The 11,878-nt window shown below is 37.5% G+C and overlaps 1 pseudogene; it reads right to left on the bottom strand.

Moving 5' to 3' along the window:
• Positions 1-272: 272 nt before the first annotated feature.
• LOC140532190 (polyribonucleotide 5'-hydroxyl-kinase Clp1 pseudogene) lies at positions 273-6,877 on the bottom strand (annotated as a pseudogene).
• Between the last annotated feature and the right edge of the window lie 5,001 nt (positions 6,878-11,878).

Genomic DNA, 11,878 nt, shown 5'->3' with positions numbered 1-11,878 from the left:
ATTAAGGCTTAAATTACCTTGAAGTCTGAAGCAAGTATTGGCTCCAAGTATCAAGATAAGCAACAGGGGAGCTAGTTTGTTTATTCACCTCTGTAGCTCTCTCTTGAAGATGATGGGCACATCTGACACTTTGCCCCACATTTACTGCCTGCCTCTTGAGTTGTCCTCGGTAAGGCTGGTGCCAACAGCAGATTCAGCCCTTGAGATCCATGAAGTGGATGTCCATGATGAGGAGGAACTTCTTACGCAATGGGTGAGGGGCTGGAGAGCCCCTAACCACAACGTTGGTTAAAGATATCTGCAAGGCGTGATATAATTTTATTGTAAAGTTTGATGTTGGTACCAGGTGTAGTGGAGCCAAAATGATAGACTAGTGGGGCCTGGATAGAGAAATCCTCTTCTAAATCAGCAGGTGGATCAATATAAAGGGCCCCCATAGTTCCAGGAATGGACACAGAGCCTTGGCCAACTATGCAGCTCCACATAGGTGGGTCTCTGGCCTAGTTGCACAGCATAATTGAGTAAAAGGCGGCATACTGTGGATTTTCCCACGTCTGTAGGGCTAACTACCATCACTCGAAGACCTCACTCTTCCTCATGCTAGACTTGCCTTCTCATTTGTTCCAGGGAAGTGTGAATGTTAAGATAAAGGAGCATGGGAGTGTTCTTGGAGACATAATCCACCTCAGTGCACCCACTCAGCTGAAGAGAACAGCCATGCCATGTGAAGACAGCAACTTTGGCACCTGCATCAAAAGTGAAATTTTTGTTTCAAGTTAGTTCTGTGCCAAAGATTTCTGCTATACCAGCTAGTAGTTCTAGCTGGGCTGACTGGGAGGCCTCCACCTCAAAATGGAGTTCTGTCTCCCGTTCTAACTCAAACTTAGTGAGTGCCTTCTTTTCATCGTTGAATTCTTCTGCCGTCTTCTCTTCTCTGTAGTCACTGTCTTGGAAGCCTTGCCAGAAACCTGAGCCCTCGCATCCCTTCTGCAGGGAAGAGGAAGCCAGATGAGGCTGACAACCCGGTTCCTCCAGTAGTGGGTGTGAGGTCTCCTAGTGGTAATTCTGCTTTTTAAAGCCTTCTGCTTCTCATTGGCTTTTTGGATCTCTTTTTTCCAATTAATTTAGACTATTTTTAAAGGTGCTATTTTCCTCAGAATTTTTTGGTTCTCCTTTATCAGACTGCTGACTTGCTTTTCAAGCTCTTCTATGGCTTGAGCCCATTTTGCATTTATTTTGGAAGTACTGGATACAGAAGCCTTGACTTCCTCTGACATTATGCATTGTTCTTCTTCCTCTGAAAGGATGGAAGGACATACCTGTTCACCAAGAAAGTAACCTTCTATGTTCTTATTTTTTTCCCTTTTTGGCCATTTTCCCAGCCAGTTACTTGACTTCTGAATCCTTTGTAAAGGGGAGGGTCCTAGTGCTCCTCCTCCCCTCTGGCCCCCCACAACCTTGCTCAGGGCTGAGATTCAGATCAGCTGCTCAATTCCTCCAGGGATTTTGGGTGGGGGCAGAGTCACCACTGAGGGCTGAGGTTCAGATCCCCTACTGAATTCCCCCAGAGGCTTTAAGCTGAGCTTCTTGGACAGTGGACTCCCACTGCTGCAGTGGCCACTGTAATTGCCTGCTCTGCCACTGCCTGGGACCAGTGCTGGGAGGACCCTGCTCCCCTCTCTCCTAGCTGGGAAAGCCCTCCCACACTGACCTTTGAAGTTTTCTTTGACACTTGTGGGACCCTCCCTGCTGGGGATTGTGTGCTGGAGGCCTGTTCCAGTCCGGTTCCTCCCCATGCCATGTGGCCAGAGTTGGGCTCCACTCCACTCAGTTTCCCATGGGATAGACCTTTCATGTTGATCTTCCAGGTTACCTTTGGCTAGAAATCTTTTTCACTTTGTCGTTCTGTGACTTCTGCTGCTCCAGAATTTGTTGAGAGTCATTATTTACAAGTATTTTGTGGGCTGTGGGGGAAGTGGTAGAGTGTATGTGATTTTCTACTCATCCATCTTGGCTCAGCTGTGATTTTTTTAAAGGAAAGTAAGAAATAGCATAAAAACATTTTATAAAAAACAAATAAAAGACAATAAAACTTGTCTTAAATTTAACATCCAATTAACAGACTGTATATATGGAAAATTGATGGTTTCATAAATTTATAAAATAACAAAATCATTATTTAAAAGTTCTATCAAAGAAAACAAAAACTTAGTCACAGTCCTAATGGGAATCAACTGTTTAAGAAAAGTCATAGAGAAATGAGGAAAAATCACCTTGTTACAAACAATAGCAACATAATTTAAAATATGGTGTCTCCCCAAAATCTGAGTGCAGGTATACCCTTTAACATTTACACCTCTGGTATACTCCCTATATAGAAACATTGTGTTTAGGTAAACAGAAAACAATGTTGGTGATGAGGTCATGTGATGAAAAAGTCTTCATATGTGTTTGGGAGGCTCTGAAGGAAAGTATGACAGAGGAGAGGTATTAGATAAACTACCAGACTGAAGGTCTACAGAGCCATTGTGCTGTCCTCATTGTTGTATGGCATTTCAGTAAACTGAATTGCTTTCATTTGAATTGTCTTAAGAAGATTCTAAAGATCACTTGGCAGGATAACATACCAGACACTGATGTCCTTGCTCGAATTTAGCCAAGCTTTCAAACTATGTTTCGTAGAGTGCCACTCTGATGGGTGGCCATGCTGTTTGAACACAAAATATACAATAGCCAAAAAGACTATTTTATGGAGAACTCACATGAGGCAGGCAATAATATGGTGGTCAGAAGAAGTGATACAAGCACACTCCAATGGCCTTATCCTGGGTCATCTCTAGTCATCCTGATGAATATCTGGTCACTGGATTCAGATGGCTCTGGAGGAGAAGTGAGATTGGTGACCTGCACATCCTTCCTTCACTTAAAACAAAGTTAAGTTCAAATCATGTCATTATTTCTCTGATGGCATGGTCTTCTTCAGCAAGGAAGGATGAAAACAACAACAACAAAGACACTCTCAAGGTCTCTCTCAAGAACTTTGGATTTGATTGTGTGAAATGGGAGATACTGGTACATGACTACTCAACATGGCATGTCCATATCAGAAAGGGTGCTGTGCTCTATGAGCAAAACAGAATTGAGACAATTGAGAGAAAGCAAATGTAGGATGTACAAATTTAGAGAACCCACCCCAAATGTTCACAGGGACTATCTGTGACCAATCTGTGGTAAAACATTCCAAACTTGTGTTGGTCCAATCAGCTACAGTTGGACATATTGAAACTTGACTCTATCATGGTCAGGTCATTTTGGTCCTCTTCAAGAGTGAAAGACAACAACCAACCAATATTAGATACATGCTGAAGATGTGAGATTGAAGAAAAATGCATAATTCATGAGAACTCCAAAAGCATTTTCAATCTTATTTTTAAATCAATGAAATAATTGTCACCTCAACTTAATTTTTAAATTTTTTATTCCTCTTAACAGTAAATTCCCAGAAGCACATTTTATATATCTTACTACATATATCTAATAACAAAGCCACAAAATACACTCACAAGGTGTATGTTAACAACAACAAAACACCCTACAGAACTAAAGAAATAAATAGCTACAGAGCTATTCATTGCCATGATTGGGTTACACTAATAAAAGATACACTTTATTAATATTCAGTGTCATTGTTGGTAATGTTATACATTTTAATATACTTATTTAATATATTTATCAAAAGATGAGTGTGTCAACCAATTTAGCATCACACCAAATAAATCAGCAGTAGTTACTTTCTCTTACTTGACAAAATAAAAACCACATTTGATAGTAAAAAATCAAAGAATATCGAAGAAAATAATGGGGAAAAAAGTAGGATTGATGGTAGCTTAGCAGTATCAAATCTATGCTATAAAGCAATAACAACCAAAACTGTTTTGTATTGACCAGTTTAAAAAACAAACATAAAAATTGATAAAATTGAATAAAAATTTTATTAATTATGGCTAGTAAATAATTAATAAAAGGATGATCATTTGACTTTCATAAATCAAAGATGAATCATGGAGGCTGATAAGTACATATATGCTCTTGGAAGAGTGCATGTGCTCAACAGGCATAAATCAACTGTGGTTAACAATAATATAATGAATATTATAATGAGAGGTGTACCTATTCAGAAGAAGGACTGGGGGACATAACTTTGATACTGTTACTCTTACTCCTCTCTATCCAAATCACCCTCAGCCTCAGGCAATCAAAAGGGCTCCATTTGCCCCTAAGCTCCCCTGAATAGAACAGAATGGGTGGGAATTCACCCACATTAGACTTTCTTAGTAAAGCATTCTAGTTGGGAGGGGTAAGAATTCCACCTAGGTAAGGTGGTCTAGGTTGGGTAAACTTTTGCAAGAGGTTAGAAATGCTCTTGAGAGACTAGACTTAGCATAAAGAAACAGAAAGAAAACATCTTAATCTTAATTAATTGGTTACTAATATATGTGAGAAATAGTAATTTCTCTCACTCCTCTCTAAAGATGGTTTTCCCTGGGTCTAGATCTCAAAATCTCTTTCCACATTGAGCAATTCACAGTTCACCAGCCTGGGTCTCTGCAGCAAGTGAATTTTGGAGGACAAAACTGACTAGAGCCCCCTTAATCTATTCTCTTTCCTCAGGTTTCTGGCCTGGTAGTATAGGGCACTGCCATAGTGGTGCTAAGTCAATGAGGGTCAAGTTTGTCCTCTGCAGTTTGGAACACCAAGTCTTTAGGAAAGGGGGGAAGGCGAGGGTATGTGGCTGTACTCTATTTCAAGCCCAAGAATGTGCCCTGCTCCTTTTTCCTTCATATTCTGTTAGCTGGCAGAGATCTTTTGTAGGACAGAAAGCTATTTGGGTGTCAATTATCATGACATCAATAAATTTCTGTATTTTGGAACTTGGATCTCCAAGACACTGGAAAGAGGAAGAGGGAATCAGGTTACAAGTTGGATCAGTCATCGAACCCTCACTGATATTAGTATAGAAGGCAGTTGGGAAAGGTGAGCTGGGAAAACTGAAAGTAGATATTACTTCACAGATTTAAAAAAATCTCGTGGGCTCCTGATGTCCAAGACTATGGAGACAACTGAAAATGTTTTATTTTCGGGTGCTGATTTATGTTTAGGAAAGGACTGAGAGGTTATGAAGATCAAAGAAAATGTTTAATCCTCCATCTTTTTGGTCACATGACCTGGAAATACTGTTACCTTTTGATAACTTTAGCAATCTAACAACTGAGATAAATATGTCCTATTATCAACATCTACTGGCAAAAAAGGATAACTGTTTTTTTCTGCAGAAATTAAGTTTAAACCAGAACAATGCAAAATATACAATAATAATCACCAAATGGATATATAATATATATGTATATGCATATATATACATATCCTATATATATATGTGTATATATATATATATGTGTATATATATATATATATATATATATATATATATATATATATATATATATACATATATATACCATATGACCACAGAAGTTCACATCGTTAAAGAAAAGAATTGAAAAAAAAAGGAAGGCTTAGCATTGCATAACAATGGTTGGGGTTAACATAGTAATAATTATGCGGTTAAGGAGATCATAAATATTATGTATGTATGTATATTATACAATTATGTGCATTATGGATACATATATAATATACATATACAATATATACATATGGTACATACACAATATACATATGCAATCTATATAATATATATATACATCAACATGGATTATGTTTTAGTAAACAAACTTGCAGAAATAAAAGCAATGAATGTACAATTAGAAAAGAAACTGTCTGCTGAGAGAATATTTGCATCAGATATTGGTACACTCATTAGAACATCCAGTACAAAGGCAAGGAGACTAGAAATGGATTACAATTCATGAGGAATGAGAAAAAAGCCAGTTTAACTGAACTATAGTGTGTGAGGAGGAAAGCATTATACAATAAGATTAAGAAGATAGATTCAGATTAAGTTTAGATGGTTTTAGATGAGACCTAAAGTAAACTATGGGAGCCACGCTGCGGAGATGCAGATGGAAAGACTTCCAAGTATATGGGATAGCGCATAAGGAGTCAAGTAAATGTGCAAGGAGTCAGGAGATAGAATGGTTGCTGAGGAACAACAAGGACAGGTTCACTCAACCATAGAATAAACAGAGGGAATTTTAGCGTAAGAAAATTGCGAAGGTAGAAAGAGGACAGGTTATGAAGGTCTGTTAGAAGATTTTTTTATTGGATCCTAGGGGTAATAAGGAGGTACATTTGATAGAAATAGGGAAATTAGAAAGAAAAGAGTGTTTTTGGAGGATGATATTAACTTCAGGGTTAGAGATGTTTAATTTTAAGATATCAATGGGGCATCCAATTCAAAATGTCCAGTAGAAAGCTGAAAATTCAAGAATGGAGGTCAAGAGGGAGATTAGGGCTTGATGATCTGGACAGGGATGATAATTGAATCCATGGGGACTGATGAGATTACTAAGCAAAATACTACAGGGGGAAAAGAGAAAGGAGCAAAGGATAGAGCTTTGGGGTTCATCTATATAGTCAGTGGATCCAGCCTGGAGGGAGATCCAGCTAAAGAGACTAAGAATAAACAATCAGTTTTGCAAAATCCTAGAGAGAAGAGAATATCAATTGACATTAAGGATACAAATTCTTTCTGGAATATATCCTTTAACTGATTTATCTAATATACTTACTATGACATTTTATGTTCCCCAAATTCAACTTTCATCTAGTTAAATGCATACTCCTCCATCTTGAAAAATTAGTCTTTCTCTTCCTGAACTCATCTGGATAGACTCACAGCGTCTATGGCTGCCATGAGTATGCTGGTGCAATTCTTAATCATGAAATACAACAGACTCTCCACATGGGAGACAGAACCAAAACATTTATTCAGACACCAACAAGCAGAATCCCAGCACCAGAAAGGCAATTCCATCATAGTAACAAAGAAATCCATACACAATAAGAATGCTGAGGGCACTACCATCCCCAAGCCTTCCCTCTGTTAGGCTTCCCCCAAACCAGCTTCCTTAAACAAATCACAAACAGGTTCCTTCAAATAAAATCACAAACAAGCTCTCCCACTCATGCTAATTGCTGCCTTTCACGGCTCTGATTGCTCTCTAACTTCCACTCAGCTCAGCTCTAGCTCTATCTCTTTTTGTTGCACCCTTCCTGCTCCAGCCCTTCGTGTTTCATGTGACTTGACTCATGTGACTCAGGTTTCATACGACTTAAGCAGGTCACATGGGTCTATTAATGGATAGGAAAGATGTTCCCATTTATAAACAAAATTACCTTAATAATAACTACAAATGTATGATCAACACACCTCATCATACTACTTGGTACTAGTGGGTGGTTTCAGCCTGTTTAGAGTCTTTGGACATCTGCTAAAGTTGAGTTATGATGGTTTCATGGTGGCTGAGCAGGAAGCATCTAAGCATCTAAGAAATAGCCCAAAAGGCAGCCTATATGTTTAGTTGGGTAATGAAAAAGCTTGCTTTCACTAATTCTGTGGGAATATTTGTGCAGTTCTGTTTAGTGTTCAGCTGGACCTGGGTCAAGAAACTAATTAGTCCTCCTTAGGTCCCATTACATGTGACTGGTATATTGACCATAAACTTGCCTAAAGACAAAAGAGCACAAGTGACCCAGCAAATGGAAGAATTGTACTTACAAGGAAATGTTTTCTTTATGTAGTAACTGAAAGTTGGCCATGAGTTCTTGCCCTGCACAACAAGGGGACCACAGTCTGTTCAAAATGGACAAGTTTCAGCATAGAACTCAGGAAGGAAGAAAGCCAATGATTTTTTTTTTCTAGAAGTAGTCAAACTAGGTAGAGAAGAAAGAGTCACAAGACAACAGTGAACAGATAGATGTATAGTTAAAATGTTCAGCTTAAAAAAGGGGAAATCTGAAAGAGTGGCAAGATGAGGGCCATGTGAAAGGTCAGGAACAGCGACAAGCATAATCCCAGCATTGTTAGCAGAAAAAAGTTGTATTAATAGAGGCTCGTTGTCAAGTATAAAGTTTTTAATGGTACAGCTCCAAGATCTTTGTCAGCCTATCTCTGTTGTTTCATATCTTTACAGGGGTCCCAGTAAAGTTAGAGAATGTAATTTTTCTAGACAAGAACTTTGTTTCATTTGGCCTAAAGATCGTCCAAATCTCATTCAAAAGCATTAAATTCTTCCTTCAGACAGAGGTATAAGCGTGTCTCCTCAAGTGCTCTGATGGGTACAGCCTGGATTGAGTTTTGTCTGATAAGTTTTCTCCTATCTAGTCAGAAGCCTCTAATAGAACATTTGCCTGGAAACTTGATAAGAGGTTATGTCTGATATTTGGCTTTGTCTAAATTGACTAAGTTTAACTTGTTCTTAGATTTGGACAAAGTAATGTTTAAATTGCTAGAGACTTATGTAAAAGAGAAACCATTGATAAGAACAATAATTAGCAATTTTATTATCAGTTTAAACACACTGCTTAAATTCTTCTTACCTCTAAGAGGAAGAAAAATCACCTCCACACTACTGAAGAGGTAACAAAGAATAACAGCTATTTTTAATATTATTAATTTAGTACTGGTAATTTACAACAGAAAGAATAATTGATTCTCATGCATATCACTGTGTATTCTTTCTTGCAATTTTGTGGAGAAGTAAAAGGCATGCATTCAGTCCTTGCAGCTATAACTACATGAATAAACAGATTATATTAGGTTTTAATGTAGCCCAAAAAAGTAATGGTCTGTGGGGGATATAATTCTATCATTATCAATCACATTTAAAAATGTTTGTATAGAAAATACCAATAGTTATACCCAAGTCCTAAATCTTTAAATAGGAGAATCCCAGTCAACATAAAATAATATTAACATGTGACAATATATATGCTAATGTAATACAATGTCTCATTCTTCTTTTGAATACTATCTGCTTTAATTTTAAGAATCTTTTAAAATTCTGTCATAAAATAGAGGTTTCACAGTTTATAGAATTAAGAGTTGGCCATGGCATTGGAAAACAAAACAAAATAAAGCAAAAAATGAAACAAAACAATTTGAGTTCAAACACTGCCATAGCCACGAATTAGCTATGTGGCCATAGACTATGAGTTTCAGAAAAGGTGTTTTCCCACACTCATTCATAGAGAACATTTCTTTGTCATAAGTTTTGCATACTAAAGAAACTACAAGATCCCTTTGTATATACTTATTTCTACCACTTATGTAGACCAGCTTATGTTAATATTGCAATCCTTTGTTTTTCTGGTTATAAATATTTATGTATATGTGTGTGCTTAAGTGTGTATATGTACACATGCACAATTACATGTATAAATATATATTTCATTCTTCATTTTTGAAGAGGACCAAGGACAACAAGAAATAATAAATTGGATTCAAGTGAAGCAGAGTTTCAAGAAGTCTGATGTCCCACTCTCTCTTCCAGAGTCATCAAAATACAGTGACAAGACAAAAGTCAAGATAACTGATAATGATCTAGGATGTCATGGATGACCTTGGTGTCTTTGAGGTCTGTCTGATCAAGTTCTAAGCACTCCATAGCTCTTTATTCATCTGCATTCATAGCCTTGGAACAAAGTGTTCTCTTTCCCTCGTTCGCCCAGGGAAAGTCTTTACATACTTGGAGTAGGACATCCCTCTAACTGGCTGACAGGATTGAGCCTTGTTGGTTATGCTCAACCTTGCTTTGCTGTTCTGAGCAGGTGATTTTACCAGAGTGTGGCCACTGCAAATGCTGCAACATTTTGGAGCTAGGAGTTGGGTGAGAGGTGGACACCAAAGGGCAGCCCTGAAAAGAACATGGTGTAATAGTAATTTAAGGTTAATGATGTGTGGAAGGAAGAGTTAAAGATCTTCCCAGCCCCTTAATAGGCCTCAATACTATTTTGTAATTTGTATTGAATCACTGGGTCCAGAGGGTTGTACCCTCCAGGTCCAAAAAGTGTATAAACACACTGAGATGCGGTTAATTTTGGGACTTACTCATTGGAAGTGTTGGCCAAATGAGACTCTGGGTGACCACTAAGGAGTCTCAGGCTTTGAAAACCCAAATATTGGTGCTTCTCTGTCTCCTAACTATGTATGTATGATCAGACAGTTGGATCTATCTGTTGATCTGTGATATATGATCAGACATTTGGAAGCCCTGTCTGTTGGTTTTTCTATTTGCAATTTCTGCTTGTAATTTGTGTTTGTATTTTCCTGAAGTTCAGGGTGCTGACTTTCCCCCAGAACTAAGTGAATGATATATGTACTTGATTAAAGTAGATTATTGACCCCTCAAAAATTTCTTTCCTTTTAGAAAAGCAGATCTAAGAATGTATACAGCAGGCCCTCCTGTGTATGCTGGGGTCCATGCTATTATACTTGGCAAGCCCTTTACATCAACACAGGTGCTAGTCCTTTCTGAATATACCTCATATACTATATACATATGTATGTGTGTATATATGTGTATGTACGTATGTATATATATGCATAAATACATAAACATATACACCTACATATGCACATACAAACATTATATACACATACACTTATACTTATAATGTATAGTATGTGTGTATATATATATATATATATATATATATATGTATATGCATCTAGGTTTTTTGTGATATGTATATGGGTTCTGTATACAATATATTCATTAAAGAGATTTTTAGAATTTGGAACTGTGAATATATATGTCCACATACAGCACATATATAATTGCTAGGGATAGTAAATATTTATCTAGGATGAGAATGTAAAGGAGATAGTACTTGAAGACTAAGGACCTAATTATAGAAAAAATGGCCAATAAAAAGGTATTAAAATAACTGCAAAATTCAGCCATGCTAAGGCCTTACTTTACAAAATATTAACAAGTCCTTTGAGTTAATTAAGTTCTTCATAATCCAGCCACTTCTTACCTTTCCTGTTGTCTTACACTTTAATCTCCCCCCCTTTCTATATATTCAAGCAATACTGACCAGTTAGCTGTTCCTCTAACACAACATTCTTATACCTTCTACCTGTTTTTTAATTCATTATTCTTCGATGCTTGGAATACTCTGCTGCTGCACCTTTTCCCTCAGGTTCCTGTCACTTCTTTCAAAACTCAGATGAATTCCCATGACTCCAAGAGGCCTTTCTCAATCCCCACCCTGCTAATACCTCCCCCCATTCCCAGTCTCTTCTATTTTGTATGTAATATAATATAATATTATATATATGTATACACACACACACACACACACACACACAACTGATTATTTACATATTGTCTCCCCTAGAAGAATGTAAACCCCTTGGAAGCAAGGGCTGTCTTTCTTTATATCTCCATGGGTATGTATATTGCTTGTCACAAGCCAGACTTTGTTTTTTGGCTTGACCAGAGATAAGTCCAATGAGACCTTGAAACCTTGGAACATGACAAGATTGCTTAACATGGAGGCACTCTATTTCTCTATAATTTCCTTCTGCATGGGTAGCAAGTAATAACTTCGATTGACTACATAGCCAGAACAAGCTTTATTTAAAAGAAAACAAGCAAAAGACCCTTGCTCTACTAGGACAGCTGCTCTTTCCAGGATGCTCGTTCTTTCAATGTCTGAAGGGTGAAGATCACACTGAATTTACCCACATTACAGTCAGCATTAAGTCAATGAGGAATAGGAGATATCTTCCTTCACTTTTCTTGTAGATTCCATGAATTAGGGTGTTTAGGTTTGTCTTATGCTTTGTTTGTCCTCATTTTTAGGAGTTTGTGGTAATCTTCACCATATCTGGGAATGTGAGCTATGA

The sequence above is a fragment of the Notamacropus eugenii genome, chromosome 3 (assembly GCF_028372415.1).
Source record: "Notamacropus eugenii isolate mMacEug1 chromosome 3, mMacEug1.pri_v2, whole genome shotgun sequence".
Taxonomy (NCBI): domain Eukaryota; kingdom Metazoa; phylum Chordata; class Mammalia; order Diprotodontia; family Macropodidae; genus Notamacropus; species Notamacropus eugenii.
This window is presented reverse-complemented; position numbering and strand designations above follow the sequence as displayed.